The following is a 19,745-nucleotide window of genomic DNA, read 5'->3' as shown; positions in this document are numbered from 1 at the left end:
CTTTTCCCCCATCTCAAGGGAGGCCTTCTGTGTGGAGCTCTCAGCTCTGAAGAGTGGTTCCCCTTTGGTCCCCATGCCCATTCGGATCCTCAAACAATTCACGAATATCATTGCAGGCCCAGCAATCGATCTTTTGAATGCCTCATTCACCTATGGCATAGTACCACCCAGCTGGAAGCAAGCCATTGTCAAGGCCCTTTTGAAAAAACCAGGCCTTGACCCGGCTGATCTGGCTAACTACCGCCCTATCTCGCTCCTGCCTGGGCTAAATAAGATCGCCGAGAAGTTTGCCAACCGCCAGCTCTCGCACTTCTTGGAAGTCAACGATCTACTAGGTCGGACGCAGACGGGCTTTCGTCCTGGCCAGGGAACCGACTCGGCCCTGATCTCGATGGTGGAGGAAGGCAGATGCATCTTTGATTCGGGAGGATCCGCTGCGGTGATCCTCCTGGATCTAAGCGCTGCATTTGACACGGTGGATCATAATATTCTGATCCACCGTTTGGGGAAGATTGGAGTGAGAGGATCTGCCCTTAAATGGCTCACGTCGTACTTGAGTGACCGGACATATCAGGTTTGCGAAGGCAATTTCAGATCTTTGCCTACCTCCCTTCAGTGTGGAGTACCGCAGGGCTCTTCATTGAGCCCTACGCTCTTTAACGTCTATATGGCCCCACTGGAGGCGGTGGTTTCACCCTTCGGGGTGAAAATCGCAACCTATGCAGACGACACCCAACTGATCGTCTCGCTGTCTCTCTTGGAAAGCCAGGGGAAAAAGTTCGCATCATGTTTAATTAACATCATGTCATGGATGTCGGATTCCCGGCTTAAACTAAATGGGACTAAAACGGAGCTGATGCTCCTTGGCAACCTGTGTACGACACTTCCTAAATCCATGTGGCCGGCCAGTCTAGGTGCCCCCCCAGCTCCCAAAGAAGCAATAAAAAGTCTTGGGGTTTGGCTGGAACCTGAGCTGTCAATGAGTACTCAAGCTAAACGAGTGGCAGGGACCTGCTACGGACTGCTCCGGTCGGTGCGGAAGATCCTCCCGCTTCTACCTGAAAATTCCCGGAAACTACTGGTGCAAGGACTAGTTATATCAAGGCTGGATTATAGCAATGACCTATTCCTTGCTTCACCAGAATCCACTTTGAATGTGCTCCAAAGAGCTCAGAATGCGGCAGCACGAATGCTCACTGGTACTGCCAAAAGATCCTCAGCCAAGCCTGCACTTAAGGCCTTGCATTGGCTTCCAATCCGAGCTCGCATAAAATTCAAATCCCTCTGCATTGTGTTTAAAGCTTTGCAAGGATCAGGCCCTCCAATTCTTAGGGACCTGGTTCGCCCTTATAAACCAACGCGAGCCCTTCGCTCTGATGACGGTAATTTTGTGGTGATACCCAGAGCAAAAAAGGTGAGGTCCGGCGGCCGCCGGTTCTCCATTAACGCAGGCCAATTATGGAATGCTCTACCACTGGCACTGCGGAAAGAACCTAACCTAGCGAGATTCCGCAAAGCATTGAAGACTCACCTTTTCCCCCTGTAGGCTTTCTCTTCAGTTACATTTGGTGGTGGTCCTGTGTTTCGTTTTAGCGCTGGGACGCTCGAGGGCAGCCATGCGCTTTATAAATTCCTTTTCATTTCAAATAAATTCCTTTTCATTCCCGCAGAGAAGCTTTTTTCTGACATATAGCGCAGTACACCTGCTGCCAGGGCGTAACGTAGGCCTTTGTACCCCCTGTGGCATAGTGTGAGGGAGGCAGGTGTTAAAAGGGTCCCTATTTAGCCCAATGCCTTTGCATAGGTTGACACAATATGCTTTAGTGAAATAATAGGGGCAGTTTGCCATGTTTTGACGGGTGAGGTACATTAGTTTCAGCGATACCACTGTCTTCATTTACAAATCTGTCTGTGTTGTGCCATCTGCGGCAAAACAATGAGCAAACTGGAAATGCTATATTCAGATTGGTGCTGGGTTTGGAGCCCGCATCATTTCATTTGTTTGCACACTGGAGCAGATTTCGAAAACTGCGGTGATGTGGAGGGCTTATTGGACATTGCAAACCTGCTTGCAGAGCTGCACAGCCATGTGTGGAATGGCAAGTGCTGTAAGCCTGGGGTTCCATCACCATTAGCACACCTACTTTCAGTGTGCGAAGAAGTTCTGGGGCCAGGTCTAGGATGTGCAAGATGCCACTGATTATGATTGATGTATAAAGCAGCCTGAGTGGTGCATACATTTAGCACCCTCTGTCCTGTCTCACCCATGTATGCATGAGGCGGCGTCAGTCCTCTGTCTAGGTAGTAGCCTCAGGCGTGTATGCTTTAGGTAACGTGTTAGTTATGAGTACACAAAGTAGCTTGAGTCATATATACACATAGCAGCTTAAGTCATGTGTGCACATGGTAGGTCCAGCTATATATGCCGTCCATGAGGTATGCATGTAGCAGCCTCACTCATGTATGCATTTAGTATTGGAAGCTGTGTATACAAGTAGAAGCCTCAGTCTTCTATACTTGTTACTTCTTCAGTTATGTATCCACGTAGCAGCCAGTCTCATTGTTCTATGAATGTTACAACCTCTGCCCCCTATGGTTGTAGAAGCCTAAATCATATGTATGCATACGTAGGTTTTTATGTAGGGCAAACCTAGCTGTGAAGCAATGGAGCACTATATATAACATCATGTGAAGGGTCTGGAGACGATGTACAAGATCATTTACATCAAGTCGGGATGACACAAATACATTGTAATACATTTTGGGTGCATGAAGATTAAGTGATTTGTCTACAACCATACGATCTTGAGTCTAGCACCAATGCTGGGATACAAACCTGAGGTTCCAGAACCAAAAGGCAGCAATTTGAATTGCTAGGACACATCCCCTCATTTATGCATGTCTGCATCTCGTTTTGTGTTTGCATATAGGAGCTACGGTTGTGTGTGCATGAAGTAGTTTTAGTAATGTTCATGCGTTACCATCTATGTCTGTGCATGCTTGTATATAGGGACAAAGGCCAGTGAATACTTGAGTTTTGGGGACACCTCTATTCTACTCTGCAAAACTGCACTCTATGGCACTGCATTCTATGCCAACCCACCCTACTGTTTACCACTCCACTCTCTACCACTTCACTTTACTCTAAAACAATTTACTGTACGCCACTACACTTTAAACTACACCACTCTCAGCCACTCTTTTACAATGTGCACCACTCCACTCTACTCCACTGCACTCTATTCCACTTCAGTATAAGCAGCACCACTCTATGCCACTATACTCTACACAACTTTACTTTACACCACTGCGCTCTACATCACTTAATTTATATACCCATAATTTCACTGCACACCATACCACATATTTGCACTACACAAATCCACTCAACGCAATTCCACACCCCACAATTACACAACTAACAATTCCAATCCAACCCACATAATTTCACGCAAACCACATCCATCCACTCCATAACACAAGGGTAAAAGACATGGCCATTTGCAACACCAATAGCTCTAACTCAAAAAAATGTGAGACCTATTGCATTTCTAATGCTTGTTATTCCAAGGGGTTATTTGTGACAATATGGTGTGCATAAATATTGTCACATAATATGGACCCATTTATTAACTGCCACAACATCATGAAAGTAAGTATATATAGATAAGTATAGATTTATTATTCTTAAGTCTAAGTACCTAGAAGAAATATATTATCGAGGTACATACGTGCAGACACTCTTGCTTGCTGAAAATGTCATTCACATTTTGGATTAGCCCACAGGACAGCTATTTGGTAATTCAACTGTCAGTCATTTAGAATGACAATATTTTGCCCTTTAATTGCGAGTTCCTTTGAGGAAGTGATGAACACCCGATTGATGAAGGAGAGACACTTTCTCTAGTATTTCGAATCTCACACAAGAAGTGGAAATAAGAGTAATCAATTCCATCCCTGCCTTACATGGAGATGGCATGTCAATCCGCTTCAAAGTCTGATGGAGCTAGCATAGGGGCCACCAGAGAGACTGAGGTGCACCACTGAATCGGCAGTTCTCTTCAGCACTAAATGAGTGATTAACAACCATTTTACTCGTCGAACTGTCGTCCAGGCTCTTGTAATGTCCCGTATCGACTACGGCAATGTGCTCTATCTGGGAGCTGATAGAGCTACAATGAATATACTCCAAGTTATGCAGAACTCAGCTGCCCGCCTTCTGTGCAATGTTCCTCGCAGAATGTCTGCAACACAAGCCCTATGTGACCTCCATTGGTTAACAAATTGCTGACCGTGTAGCTTTTAAAACTTTGTGCCTTATGTTTAAGATCCGTCAGGGTTTTGCTCCTGCATATTTGCACAATCTTGTCCGACCATACCAGCCAAACCGTCCCCTTAGGTCATCAAATCAAGCAAACTTTGTAATTCCTAGAATTCGCTTGACAAAAATGGGAGGTCGCTCTTTTGCCCATTTGGGGCCGAAGATGTGGAATACTCTTCCATTGACGCTCAAAACGGAGACCAATCTTTTGGCTTTTCGCAAAAAGCTAAAAACCTTTCTGTTTTAGTTGATCAAACGTTTTTCTGCTTTTCCTGCTTCAGCAAATACCTATCTCTCTTCTCTAGGCTGTCCCTGGCGCCGGGAAACCCTTTATGGGTAGCTGAGCGCAATACAAATTCAATAAAATAAAAAAATAAAATAATTTTACAACATGAGTTAATATTGCTGAGCCCAGAGAAAAACAATTTACTGTGAAAAGTTACTGTGACTAATTTCTAATATGAATTCTCAAAAATTGATGATACAAAGGAAGGAAAGTTTGGCCTAATTACTGAGAGTATATTTAAGAGTTGTAGCAATTTAGGAAAGGATTAAAGATGTGTGTAAGAAATTGGATTACTGGTTGAGGGGAGTGAAACCCTTCTCAAGCAGCAACTGCAATTCTTCTCAGGGTGAAATCACAAGCAAACCCTAAATTAACCTGAGCCCAACTCTCAGGTAGCTTGACCCGAGAGCAGTCAGGCTCAACTTAGAAGCAATGTGTAAAGTATTTGTGTCACACTTCAAACAATAACACATTCAAAAGCCCAGCACAAAAGGATCCCACACAGGTTTAAAAAAAACAGAGAAGAATTTAATAAATACAACAAGACCAAACTGACAAGAATCCAATCAGTAGAATCAGAAGTCTGAATTTTCTACAGTTTTAGTGAAAATTGCTTAAAAAACTCAAAGCAGAAACTCGGGATAGCTGATCGCGCTGGACTGGATCACAGTCACTCTTTCAGACCACCTGTCATGGAGGGCAGTTCAGATGCAATCACCAGGTTGGCAAAGCACGAGGAGCCGGCCAGCATGGCGTGTGGGTGTTGCTGGAGCTTCACGTTGGCGTCCCTGCGAGCGGTTAATGCTGGGGCGTGAAGAGTCAATTTGACGGAGCTTTGGGCTGGCTCGCGGTCCGAGCAGAGAACGGGCCCATTTGCAGTCGCATAAGCCAAAAAGCTTGAATTCAGCTACCTTGAGCCACAGGAAAGGTCCAGGACCGGAGAGCCACCACTTGGCGGTCAGGAACATGCTGCTGCTAGGTTCAGGGGCTGGGGCTGGTGCAGGGAGCCTTTTATGTCCCTGCGGCTCAGATCAGGAGGTCAGCAGACTATCCCTTCGAATCACTACGGTGTCCTGGGTTCAAGATGAAGTTGCAGGTCCGTTTCTTCCTCCCCAGGCAAGAGGGCAACAGGCAGCATGTCAGCACAGCAGGGCAGCAGTTCCTCCAGAGCAGTAGTCCAGCAGAGAGGCAGTTCTTGAGGCAGCACAGCAGTCCTTCTTCCTGGCAGAGTAGCCACAGCTCCTGATGTGTACTGAAGTGATGGTGTATGAGGTCCTTTATTTATTCACAGTCATGCCTTTGAAGTGGGGGAGATGCTTCTAGAGTTTTCCGTTTGAAGTCCCTAGGCATCCTGCCTTCCGTATCCTGGCTCCAGACTAACTACAGGAGGTATGCAGACTTTGTGTGGAGGCAGTAAATAACCTATTCAGGTGTAAATGGGGTTGTGCCCAGCTCCTCCTTCTTATCCTGCCAGTGATGGTGCATCTAGGCACACCTATAGTGTGTTGGGTCTAGTAGCAGTACACAAAGTCCAACTGCCAGCTATACCCAGTCATATGATCAGAGACAGGCTCCAGGCACTAAATGGCTAATATACTGGAAGCACTTTGTAATATTATTGCTAATTGTATTTGTATTGTACTTTGTTTTTAGTTATCTGTGTGTCTTTTATGGTTTTCATTAACCAAATAAAGAATGTTTGACTGACTGACTGACTGACTGACTGACTGACTGACTGGCTAATGCTGGAAAATACCAACTTTCTAAAAGTGGCATTTTGAAAAATGCAATTTAAAATCCGCCTTCACCATTAGTTAGGATTTTGATTAGGATTCCAGAACCACCAAACATGAAATGGCTATGAACTGGTTACCTATTCCCATTTGGAATTACACTGATAAGATGTAATAAGGAAACTCCAATGTTATCCTATGGGACAGGTAGACCTTGCAGAAGTGAAAAACAAATGTAGTCCAGTACCTACCCCAGGGTGACATATATTTATTAAAAAGGAAGGTTTGAGCCTGGCAAAAGGGTTTACTTGGCCCGGTCGAAATGGAGGTTTAAAACGGCACACACAGGCTGCATTTGCATGCCTGAGACATGTTTAAGGTGATAATTAAGTGGGTGGCAGCTTCCCTAGTAGCATTTAATTTGCAGGCCCTGGGTACATGTCATATGTTTTTACTAGGATCTAATAAGTAAATTAAATATGACAATTGGGTGGAAGCCAATGTCTGCATGTTTAGGAATGTAGAGCACAAGCACTTGAGCACTGGTTAGCAGTGGTAAGGTGTGCAGAGTCCTGAGGCCAGCAAAACAAGATAAGCAAAAATGGAGCAGTAAAGCAAAAGGTTTGGGGGAAGACCACTCTAAGGTGAACAGGTCTAACAGTATGCCTAAGCAGAACAAATGACTTTGGGTAGTCAGATTTTTCAGTCAGTAGTTACTAACATTGAGATGCATGCTCTACGGAGAATAATGTGCACTACTGACAGCCAACAGAGCATCCACCTTGTGGCTGCCTAAAGTGACTTCTAGTTGGTCAGATTCAAAGCAGAGGCAATATGAATTGCTATTTCTCATTGAAATTGAAAGCAAGTCTATAAGAATCTGATCTTTAACACTACCTTTTGGTGGATAGGAGGCAGTGCTTGATTTGTAAAAGAATTAGTGCTGATGCCCAAAGCTTTGCTCGGAAGCCCGTGGCCGGTGCTATTAAAAGTTAGTGCACCAAATACCAAGGCTGTGTAGTCTGGAATTGACCTTGCGCCTCTTTAATCCACTACCAGACACCCCCTTCATCTTTATCTCACTCTTGAAGCTTCCTGCTTTCTCCTTTTGTGGGAGTTTTTCCAACTTTCACTTCCTCCTTCTTTCTCCCTTGTGTGTTTTTTCCTCTTTTGATCTCACAAAATGTCTGACAGGGAAGAATAAGTGTGGGTCCCCAAAAATGGGTTCTGGTGGCCCACCCAGCTCAAATTAAGCACTGATAGGAGGGAAGACATTATTTTGGCATACACACTGCCTTAATAGACGCCTGGAATGTTTAAGTACCAGCTATTGTAGGGCAGATAATGTGTTTTGTGTACAAGAATAGGTGAAATTAGCTCCTGCTGCATGAGATTAATTAATCCAATAATATTTTGAGGCCTAAGGTATAGCATCGACCCCAGCCCAAAAGTTCAACTCACAAATTGCTTCATTATATCAGTGCAGTTTCATCGCTATGAAAATGCAAACCACTTTAAATGTTTTTCTTGGGATGTGCACTTTTGTCTCTCAAGGAATAGTCCTTTGGAGCATGTGTTTGCCCATAACTGGAAAATCAAACTGTAAGCACCAGCTAGGAAAAAAATCATAACTGCATGAATATTGGCACCTTACATTTGGAACCGCTACAATAAATAAACTAGCCTATGGAAAACACACCATGCATTTAAATTTCTATGGACTAAGGGACTTATTATGAGTTTGGTGGTGTGAGAGCGGGACCCCCAGGTCCTGCACCGCCAGACCCGTGTGCCAGATCACTACTTTTTTTGTTGCTAGTGGGTGGTTCTTTGGAGGTCCTATAGTGGTGCCTATAAAAAAGGCACTGCAATGTGAATGCCAAAGCAATTCCCTTCAGGGCATGGACTGTTAAGTCCATGCAGTGCAAGAAGTGGGGATGCATGCAAACAGGGGGATACACCATATGCCCCCCTCCATGCATCCCCTGGTGCAGGGTCCCCTTACTTTTCTCACCCCCACACTTTTCATGCCGCACTTACCACCACGAAAAGTGTGGCAGTGAGGAAAATCCTAATATGCTTGGTAGTGCCGCTGAGGCACCACCAGCATGATTGGGGTCTCAGACCACTGCAAGACCAACACGGATCGCTGATCCCGGGAAACAGCAGCGGTCCCATGGTGGTCCAACTGCCCTACTTGTAATAGGAAGGTTGGACCACTGGTTCAGAAGTAGCCACACCGCCACCATGGGTTTGGCGGTCCATCTGACCTCCAAACTCATAATAAGGCCCTAAGTATTGTAGCGTTTCCAATGTGTGTGAAAGAAAATATATCACTGCAAGCAGGAAAATAAACTGTTTAAGCATTATAAGGGATATTGCAGGCAATTATTCATCTGTCTATAACAGGAAAGTAGAATAATGTTATCATCTTCTTCCAAATGGTCATGACTGTATTACATATCTGTTTTCATTTTTTCAAAAGTTGAACAATACGCAAGAAAGTAAAAACCGAACACAACACCAAAGTGAAAGAAATGGTTCAAACATTCGTTCATTTCCTCCTTATCAAATCAAGCATTGGCAAGGGCAAAATGTCTAACTCCAATGTGCAAACAAAGAGATGAGCAAATTCGTTTTTTATGCACCAGCACATTAAAGTTAAACTATTCGCTTTGCCAGTGCTCCTTTAACACAAGGTGGGCTTCATTAGGAGCTCACCAGTATTTTGTTGCAGTAATGCCGCTCCACGAAATAATAGTAACGTCGAGTTATATGGATGAGTCGATATTACTGCACAATTCTGACCTGGGAGCATTGGGAAGTGGTGTAGCTTGCAGCATTAGAGTTTGTGCACCTGATAGCAGCAGAATATTTGACCTCTTCCAGGCTTTTTAACCAGTCTATATGTTCATGTTTTCCTGCTGAAATGTGCAAGGGAAAAAAACTGCAGTCAGTCACTGTGCACTTCGTGCAGTCCTCACTGAAGTGTAAACTGCCGCCTGTCTTTGACAGGGATTACTGGGACACGTTTATTGTGGCCCATTGTTTTTACAATATATTATTACTGCTGTATGTCAGTTTCTTTATGCTACTGAACACCCTCAGATACCCTGGCAGCACTAAATAAACCAACATTTTATTCAGAAGAATGTCTCAGGTGGTGAGACAAACATCTGTCAGGTTGAGTGGAATGTGAGGTAGCATCTGAGAGTAGCTTATTGAAAAGTTTGTCATACCTATGTGGCTGCTTTAAACCCTAAGGATTCCTTTGGCAATTGCTATGTGCTTTAAGTGTTTGGCAGTTTTAACAGGTGACTCTTGTTGTTCATTATAACTCATTGTTTGTTAAAATACTGCAGGCTGACTTTCAATAAAGAGTATTTTAAGAATACAGTGATCACATATCCTATTCAACGCTATGTAAGGATATTACTGGAATTCAAGTTACACTTAAATATATTGGCTCCCCAAACCTAGCTATGTTTGTCTGTAAACATATCCTCACAGATGACAATAGCTAGGAATTCCAGAAATTCACAAATGGATTCTTGGCAGCAGGACGCAGTACCTTACCTCTAGTTAGAATTAAGACCCCCACAATACGTATTAACAGTAAGTAGAAAATGAAAACTAACGTGCACTTCACACAAACACGAGGGAAATAGCTTTGTGCATGTATATACTAATGTGAATTAATATATGAAAGAACTAAACGTATTTGCAGTATGCTTTGAAGAAAACAAAAAATAATGCATGACTAAGCCGCATGTGCATTTAGTAGTTTACATGTTGCATCTTGCTTGGAGATAATAAAAAATGCCGCTTTTTGCTTATGGCTTGTGCTAGGTAACTCTAATGAGGAATAGTGCAAGGGAGGGGGTACACAGTGAAAACTACATTATCATATAATTAATGAATGTTTATTTCCATTTGCCATAGTGTGCTGGATGAAAAAGCATTTTTCTTAAGTTGTCGGAAAAAGGGAGGGGTGAACCGAGGAAAACATCTGATCTGTCAGAGGCAAGACAGAAGAGCTGTGCATAGCAGAAAAGATGCACAAGGTGTAGGCCAATGTGATGATAGACTGCCAAGTGATGAAACCAACCTTGGGACCAGAGAGGTATTCCGCAGATTATGTCAATTTTATGAATGTTTAAATGTATCTTATGTAGAAAACGTGAGAGCAAGTTAAGAAACAAACTGTGAGAAAGGATGTAGAACAATAAAATGACCAAATTGTAAGTGAAGTCACCATGGTGTGACAGAGCCACCTTCCGAACTTACCAATACCCTGTTGTGTTTCATAAAATGTTTCAATCAATATGGGATAGACATGTAGGTTTTAGGGTATAATTGGGGTGCTTTTGGGATGTGGTTTAGACTTGCGGGGAGGAAGAGAAGACTGGTGAATGCGTTGCTGATCGTCGGTTTGCAGAGAGGCCTAGTTGTTCCTGTCCCTGTCCTGCTCTTGGGGAACCCCCACCATCACCTGGGCCGAGGGGGTGGTTTTCTACAGACCGTTAGGTTTGTATTAGTCTTACTCATACTTGCAAATTTACTTGCAAATGTATTTTGTCTCTGAAGCTTCTGTCTCTTCACCTATCCACTCCGTCATAGATACATTGATACATATTATTTTAGATGAAACTATTGTGTCTTCATATATCCTCTCCGGTAGGTGTATTTTGTTTCGCATTTGATTTTGCTGAAACTTTTGTCTCTTAATCTATCCACTTCTTCATGGAAAGAATGCCATTGCCTATATGATGAGTTTGTATTCATTTAAAAATTGCTGATGTTTCTCTCCCTTTGTGAGTTTCATTATTAGCATTTTTGTGACCGTATGCATTGAGCATTTGTAATAATATTGAGATAAAGCAACATAAACTTTACCGAGTGTCTGGGATTATTTAGCTGACTAAAGGGTTGGTTAGAGAGAAATATCATTATCATCAACTATTCAACTAATTGGTCCAGCGACCAAGTAGAAGGAAAGTTGATTTATAAATTAAGTAAACATTTTATGACTTCTCACATAGATCTTAGAAGTAAAAGTATTGAACATAAATAAATTGACCCCAGCGCATCAGGGATTCTAGGTGAATGTGTATGGGCCATTGTAATTGGATGAATCGAGTATTGGCCCCATATCAGGTTTTGGCCTCGAGCTGGATCAACACTATCTTATATATCTAGTATTTTATGAAGGATTGTAGTGGCACCTAGTACTATATTAGTTGTGAAAATAATACACATTAATACATATTGTATTCCATTAACCAACTAATTGTACAAGGACAAAACAACGGTTTTAGCAAATAAATACTTTGGTAGTTAAACCGTTTTTACAATCAATGTCCAATAATTATCTGCTACCTCTTTCATTACAATCAAGAACTTACTTTGTATTCTCTTCTCAAGAATGGGTCATTACGAATGGTCTTTGAGTTGAAACAGCAATAACATCACCTGCAATAATAATAAAAAAACACTAATCATTCTTTTTTTTTTTAAATATTCTTGTGACAGTTACCTTATTCTTATATAATCTTTATTCGGTAAAAATTCTCACCATAAAAGAATACATTTTACACAGTAAAACATTAGTAAAAACTATCGACAATAAAATTCCCTGGTTAAAAGGTTCAAGCCTACACATTATACAATACATTGGGTGATTGTTATAATACGGTAATTTATCAAAAGGAAAAAGGGGACACTTGTAACACTTTAAAACCGTTGGTTTCGAAAAAAGTGATTGGAAACCCTCAAAGAAAACAATGTTAATTTGGGGAGTGCGGTATATGTGTTTCATCCGCCCCACATTGAAGTCATGGCAGTTATCATTGGGTATTCCAAAATGTGGTAGGTGCCGACCTCAACCAGAGGTACCTCCAGTCTCAAAGTGCAGTGTCAGAGATAGAGGATTTGATTCCCACAAAAAGGTGTGTAAAACAAACTTTACAAAAAAGGAAAAAATCATTAAAAAGGAGGAAAAAACACCCAAAAAGTTTAATAGGGGTGAACTCCCTCAGGTTAAAATAAGTTCATACTTGAAAAAGATCGAGTTACTAGATCTGTAGGTATTAATAAATTGTCGACATGTTTCAGCTCCTATGGCCCGAGGGGTCTATGAAGCTTTCGTCAGGACTAACAAACAGGTACTAATACTCACACGATTTGTGCGGTATACTGCAATTGGTCAGTCTTTACCAATCGTGATGCTAGGATCAGCGTTTTCTGAAAGAAAATGAAAAATAGACACACAACAAATTCATAGTAGTCTGTACAGTTCTATTGTGCTGTAGGGAAAATTGTCTTAATGTTCTATTTTTTGTGGGACAATCATTGTTTGTATAACATTTTTATTTGTTTAGTCAGCTTTTGCGCTTGTAGGTTGGACTCAAAGAATATGGAAAACAGACATTTTTTGGGTTTAGGCAGTGACGTTATACAGAGTTTTATATGAAGGGATAGCCTTCTGTTTCATAGTTAAGGTTGTTTTTATTACCAACAGGGTAAAATGTTACATCTTTTTTTCTTAACTCGCCATGCCATGGAGAATTGGAAAAATTAATATAGTTGGTAAATTAGAAAATAAGCGAGAAATGATATCACAAGCAGCTTTACGTGCATGTAGAAATGTGATGATTGTTTATCAGTATCCCCAGGTGTTAATTCTAGAGTTCGCTATACGTATGAGATTGTATTTTAAACATGCCATGTTACGTGCACAGGAAACAACAGCGACTTGCCTGCATCCAGCCCTGTTCGAAATGAGCGGTTGTTACGCAGTAGTCGCGCCTCATAGGAGGGCACATATCAAAGAAAGTTTCGGTTATTTTTACCAAAAACGATTCAGTAGAACGCGCAATGTTGCGTTTTGTTCGAGGTCAAGAGAAAGTGAAATAACGAAGTAGAAGCAGGATGGGTCCTACCTGTAATGCAGGAACGCTTCACTTCAGCGGGGTCACAGCTATTCTAAGCGCAGTGCTGGATAGAGAGGGAGACCGGATTAAAAGGCGGCTCGCGTCCCTTACCAGTGAAGGTCTGAAAACTGTAGACTCCATTACCCGCGGCGAGGCTGTTCCTCAAACTTGTGCTGGCTCTGCCCCCGGATCTCAATGGGACGTCAGAGGCTCCGTGTATTTAAAGGGGCAAGCCATATTTCACAGTCCTATTATTTAAAGAGACCGAGGGATGGTAGAAAGTTTATCTTTACTGTATAATGTTTTTTTGTGAATTCTCAGTCGTTAATTGGTGGAAAGTTGGGATGATGGTTATTAGAATATTAGAATAGTACCACCAAAACACCAGAATTAAAAAGGGGTTCGTTGGTGTTTCATTTCTTGCGCACAGGATGCCTGATGTTTTATACTTTCATGTTTTCATTTTGTCATTTTTTGGCAAACTGGTGCCACGGGACAGAATCGTTAAGACCATGTTCATAGGTGGCAAGTCGATCCACCCACCTTTGTTCTTTCTCGTGTAAAGTTTTTTCTGGGTTGTGTGACTTGTCCAGGAGCATTTCAATCACTGTCCATTGTAGTTCGTCACAGGTGTGATTTTGTTCAATGAAATGTGAGCAAAGCTTCGTTGTATTCTTTTTTAAACGGATGTTGCTCCTATGCTCCCCAATTCTGGTTTTCACTTTACGGCAAGTCATCCCTATATATTTCTTGTTACAGGGGCAGGTAATCATGTAGACAACATGGGACGAATTGCAATTTGTAAATTGTCACTGTGTCCAGATCAAGGTTTCCGACAGTTGTAATGTTTTGGTGGCTGTGGTGGTTTTGCACGAGACACATGTTCCGCAAGGGTAATGTCCCGTGAGTGGTGTCATCCTCGCATCTCTCATTATAGGTAGTCTTGGTTTGTTGATCGGCCGGGTATGTACTAAGACATCCTTTAGGTTCTTGGTTCTCCTGTTAGCAAATCTGGGTTTCGGCCAGTCAAATCTGCCAGTATTTAGGATATGCCAATTCTTTCTCACCATTTTTTGTACCTCATAGGTGGCTGGGCCGAAGGTGGTGACACAGGTGGTGAGGTCTTGGATTGGTTCTTTTTGATGAATTTGCAATAGGCAGTCTCTGGGCTGGTTGTTGGCTCTTTTTTTACACCTTCGAATAGTTTGTTCACTGTAGTCTCTGTCCTTCAGTTTTGTACTAAGTTCTCGTGCTTGGATTCTATAGTCTTCATTTTTTGAGCAGTTCCTCTTTATCCTCAAAAACTGACTATACGGGAGGTTGTCCCTCAACGGTTTAGGGTGGAAGCTTTTGTATGAAAGCAAGCTATTCTTAGCTGTTGGTTTTGTGAAGGTCTTCGTATGTAAGATGTTATTTTCCGTGAAGATTGTGAGGTCCAAAAAGTCTAGTTGGCTGTTATTGGACGTATGTGTAAATTTGAGCCAGGGGTCTAATTCATTGAGCCAGACTGTGAATTGCTCAAGATCTTGTTCTATGCTCCAAATCAGCAGGATATCATCAATATATCTCTTCCAGTATAAAATACTGGAAGAGAAGGGATTTGATTCGTGTAATACGAATTTATTCTCAAACTGGCTCACATATAGCCCTGCTACCGAAGGAGCAAAGGCACTGCCCATCGATGTGCCATGGGTTTGTAAGTAGAGCTTATCCTCGTAGGCAAAGAAATTTTCTTTTAAGGCCAGTTTGCAGCATTCAAGGATAAAATGCCTTGGTGTATTGAATTGCCAATTTTGTGTGTAGAGGACATCTTCGAGCATCTGTATTGTTTCATCTTGGGGTAAACTTGTGAAAAGAGATTCCACATCCAGACCCACCAATAACATTGTATCTGGGTCAAATTGTCTGTCTGAAATTTGTATCAGAAGGTCCCTGGTGTCCTTGAGGTATGTTGGAGTTTTCTGCACCAGGGGTTTTAGGAATTCGTCAGCAAATTTGGATAGGGGTTCTAATACTGACCCTATGCCCGAAACTATAGGTCGTCCCGGGGGTGGTAACCTGTTTTTGTGGGTTTTTGGAAGCGAATAGAAATAGGGAGTTCTTGGTTCCTTTGCAACTAGAAATTCCGCCTCCTTTTTCGATATCCACATTTTTGTCTCAGCCTCAAAAACCATCATTGATATGGTTTTGAAGTCTTGGTGTGGGGTCTTCAATAATCCTGCTATAGAATCTCGTATCCGACAGGAGGGTGAGGCATTGTTGGTTGTACCCCGGCTTACTCAAAATAACCGTGCCTCCACCCTTATCGGCTGGTTTTATCACAATTGCTGAATTGGTTCTTAGTGTCTCTATTGCTAGACGTTCCTTTTTTGTCAGATTTTGAAAAGGTTTTTTTGGCGTCATCTTATCCACCCCTTTAAGAAGTGCTTGTTCGAAAGTGTGCAATTCAGGAGGGACACTGAAAGGTGGGGGATTAAAAGATGATTTGTTACGGAGGTTTGTATCACTCTCCTGTGGTGTTGGGGTGCTGTTCGAGAAGTAAGCTTTTAGTCTCAGTACTCTGCAGAATTCGGCCAATTCGCATTTCAAGTGGAAGTTATCCATTTGAGGGGTCGGGACGAAACCGAGGCCTTTGTTCAGGACTCTTATTTGATCCTCCGTCAGTTCAGTATCTGAGAGATTGATGATCAATGATTTGTCTTGCTGGTTGACGGCTGTGCCGCTGCCATGCTCCGGGTTTGCACATTCCTTTGTTGGTCTTGCCAGGTTACTGGCTTTCTTTTTCCTCGGGATTGGTTGCGGCCTCTGGATAAAAAAGCCTGTTCTTGTTGCCCTTGATTTTGTTGTCCAATCATTTGGTGGTCTGGCATTGGAGGCATCTGCTGCATCCCTTGATTGAATGGATCCATCCAGCCTCCATACTGAGGTGCAAATGGTTGGTAAAATGGTAGATTGTAGTTTGGATAGTATGGTCGTTGCCACCGATTCCCCCTTCTGGGGCGTTGGTGTCTGTAATTATTTCGGCCTCTCTTAGGAGTGTAGTCATCAGAACTTGCCGTAGAGTTGTTGGAAGAGTTGTTCCCTGTCGACTCGTTGTCTGCACCTGGATCTGGGGTGGTATAGTCATCCTTGGTGTAGGGGTGCATTTTCTCCTGGCTAAACTTTTTTAAGTCTTTTCCCAGTTTTTGCAGTTTACTCTGCATTATAAACTCTTGAGTTTCTTCCATTTCTTTTGTTATTTCCTCCAGTCTCTTCTTGTAGACGAGGGGGTACATTCCCTTCTTTAGTTCTTCCTCACATACTTGAATCTCTACTAGAAGCTTTTCAGAAAGCCGTCTTGCTGTTTTAACAATTAAAACCAAATAATCCAATGTACACTTCCAAGAAATGGAAGACCAGTCTTTGCGGAATGCAAGATCATGCAAAAAGATCCTCGGTGCGTTGTTTACCCACAGGCCTCGTGGTGCAGTTTTTGACCTGAGATACTCAGTCATAATGATGCCATGAATGGCTGTTCGAATTTGGTCCCTTTTCTTCTCTGTTAGGTTTTCCCATTCATCTGTTTGTGCTAGGGCTTCAGTCAGGTCTGCATTCTGTAATAACGGTTGAGCTGCCAAAATTTCATCAATGTCGCTTGCATCATAGCTTAGTCCAACATTGCCTTCCATTGTTTCTTTTGTAGTACGAAAAGTAACGGAATTGTTTTTTGAACCCGCAGCTGTGCGCTGCTTATATAATGATTAAATCAACTGGGAGGGTTGAGGAAACTGTGTACCCTTTTCTTTCCCCAGGGTAAGAGCAGTAATTTATCAAAAGGAAAAAGGGGACACTTGTAACACTTTAAAACCGTTGGTTTCGAAAAAAGTGATTGGAAACCCTCAAAGAAAACAATGTTAATTTGGGGAGTGCGGTATATGTGTTTCATCCGCCCCACATTGAAGTCATGGCAGTTATCATTGGGTATTCCAAAATGTGGTAGGTGCCGACCTCAACCAGAGGTACCTCCAGTCTCAAAGTGCAGTGTCAGAGATAGAGGATTTGATTCCCACAAAAAGGTGTGTAAAACAAACTTTACAAAAAAGGAAAAAATCATTAAAAAGGAGGAAAAAACACCCAAAAAGTTTAATAGGGGTGAACTCCCTCAGGTTAAAATAAGTTCATACTTGAAAAAGATCGAGTTACTAGATCTGTAGGTATTAATAAATTGTCGACATGTTTCAGCTCCTATGGCCCGAGGGGTCTATGAAGCTTTCGTCAGGACTAACAAACAGGTACTAATACTCACACGATTTGTGCGGTATACTGCAATTGGTCAGTCTTTACCAATCGTGATGCTAGGATCAGCGTTTTCTGAAAGAAAATGAAAAATAGACATACAACAAATTCATAGTAGTCTGTACAGTTCTATTGTGCTGTAGGGAAAATTGTCTTAATGTTCTATTTTTTGTGGGACAATCATTGTTTGTATAACATTTTTATTTGTTTAGTCAGCTTTTGCGCTTGTAGGTTGGACTCAAAGAATATGGAAAACAGACATTTTTTGGGTTTAGGCAGTGACGTTATACAGAGTTTTATATGAAGGGATAGCCTTCTGTTTCATAGTTAAGGTTGTTTTTATTACCAACAGGGTAAAATGTTACATCTTTTTTTCTTAACTCGCCATGCCATGGAGAATTGGAAAAATTAATATAGTTGGTAAATTAGAAAATAAGCGAGAAATGATATCACAAGCAGCTTTACGTGCATGTAGAAATGTGATGATTGTTTATCAGTATCCCCAGGTGTTAATTCTAGAGTTCGCTATACGTATGAGATTGTATTTTAAACATGCCATGTTACGTGCACAGGAAACAACAGCGACTTGCCTGCATCCAGCCCTGTTCGAAATGAGCGGTTGTTACGCAGTAGTCGCGCCTCATAGGAGGGCACATATCAAAGAAAGTTTCGGTTATTTTTACCAAAAACGATTCAGTAGAACGCGCAATGTTGCGTTTTGTTCGAGGTCAAGAGAAAGTGAAATAACGAAGTAGAAGCAGGATGGGTCCTACCTGTAATGCAGGAACGCTTCACTTCAGCGGGGTCACAGCTATTCTAAGCGCAGTGCTGGATAGAGAGGGAGACCGGATTAAAAGGCGGCTCGCGTCCCTTACCAGTGAAGGTCTGAAAACTGTAGACTCCATTACCCGCGGCGAGGCTGTTCCTCAAACTTGTGCTGGCTCTGGAACAGCCTCGCCGCGGGTAATGGAGTCTACAGTTTTCAGACCTTCACTGGTAAGGGACGCGAGCCGCCTTTTAATCCGGTCTCCCTCTCTATCCAGCACTGCGCTTAGAATAGCTGTGACCCCGCTGAAGTGAAGCGTTCCTGCATTACAGGTAGGACCCATCCTGCTTCTACTTCGTTATTTCACTTTCTCTTGACCTCGAACAAAACGCAACATTGCGCGTTCTACTGAATCGTTTTTGGTAAAAATAACCGAAACTTTCTTTGATATGTGCCCTCCTATGAGGCGCGACTACTGCGTAACAACCGCTCATTTCGAACAGGGCTGGATGCAGGCAAGTCGCTGTTGTTTCCTGTGCACGTAACATGGCATGTTTAAAATACAATCTCATACGTATAGCGAACTCTAGAATTAACACCTGGGGATACTGATAAACAATCATCACATTTCTGCATGCACGTAAAGCTGCTTGTGATATCATTTCTCGCTTATTTTCTAATTTACCAACTATATTAATTTTTCCAATTCTCCATGGCATGGCGAGTTAAGAAAAAAAGATGTAACATTTTACCCTGTTGGTAATAAAAACAACCTTAACTATGAAACAGAAGGCTATCCCTTCATATAAAACTCTGTATAACGTCACTGCCTAAACCCAAAAAATTTCTGTTTTCCATATTCTTTGAGTCCAACCTACAAGCGCAAAAGCTGACTAAACAAATAAAAATGTTATACAAACAATGATTGTCCCACAAAAAATAGAACATTAAGACAATTTTCCCTACAGCACAATAGAACTGTGCAGACTACTATGAATTTGTTGTATGTCTATTTTTCATTTTCTTTCAGAAAACGCTGATCCTAGCATCACGATTGGTAAAGACTGACCAATTGCAGTATACCGCACAAATCGTGTGAGTATTAGTACCTGTTTGTTAGTCCTGACGAAAGCTTCATAGACCCCTCGGGCCATAGGAGCTGAAACATGTCGACAATTTATTAATACCTACAGATCTAGTAACTCGATCTTTTTCAAGTATGAACTTATTTTAACCTGAGGGAGTTCACCCCTATTAAACTTTTTGGGTGTTTTTTCCTCCTTTTTAATGATTTTTTCCTTTTTTGTAAAGTTTGTTTTACACACCTTTTTGTGGGAATCAAATCCTCTATCTCTGACACTGCACTTTGAGACTGGAGGTACCTCTGGTTGAGGTCGGCACCTACCACATTTTGGAATACCCAATGATAACT

General features: G+C 42.1%; 1 protein-coding gene across 1 annotated transcript in view; it reads right to left on the bottom strand.

Moving 5' to 3' along the window:
• SLC16A12 (solute carrier family 16 member 12) overlaps positions 1 to 19,745 on the bottom strand; it is a 1,078,196-nt gene that overhangs the window by 652,537 nt on the left and 405,914 nt on the right. Inside the window, exon 4 of the mRNA XM_078642924.1 lies at positions 11,746 to 11,812. The gene's annotated coding sequence lies outside the window, so the exon portion shown is untranslated. The remainder of the gene's footprint in view (positions 1 to 11,745; positions 11,813 to 19,745) is intronic.

This window comes from Lissotriton helveticus, chromosome 5_1 (assembly GCF_964261635.1).
Source record: "Lissotriton helveticus chromosome 5_1, aLisHel1.1, whole genome shotgun sequence".
NCBI classification, from domain to species: Eukaryota; Metazoa; Chordata; class Amphibia; order Caudata; family Salamandridae; genus Lissotriton; species Lissotriton helveticus.
Note: the sequence above shows the minus strand (reverse complement) of the source record. Positions and strands in the feature narration are given on the sequence as shown.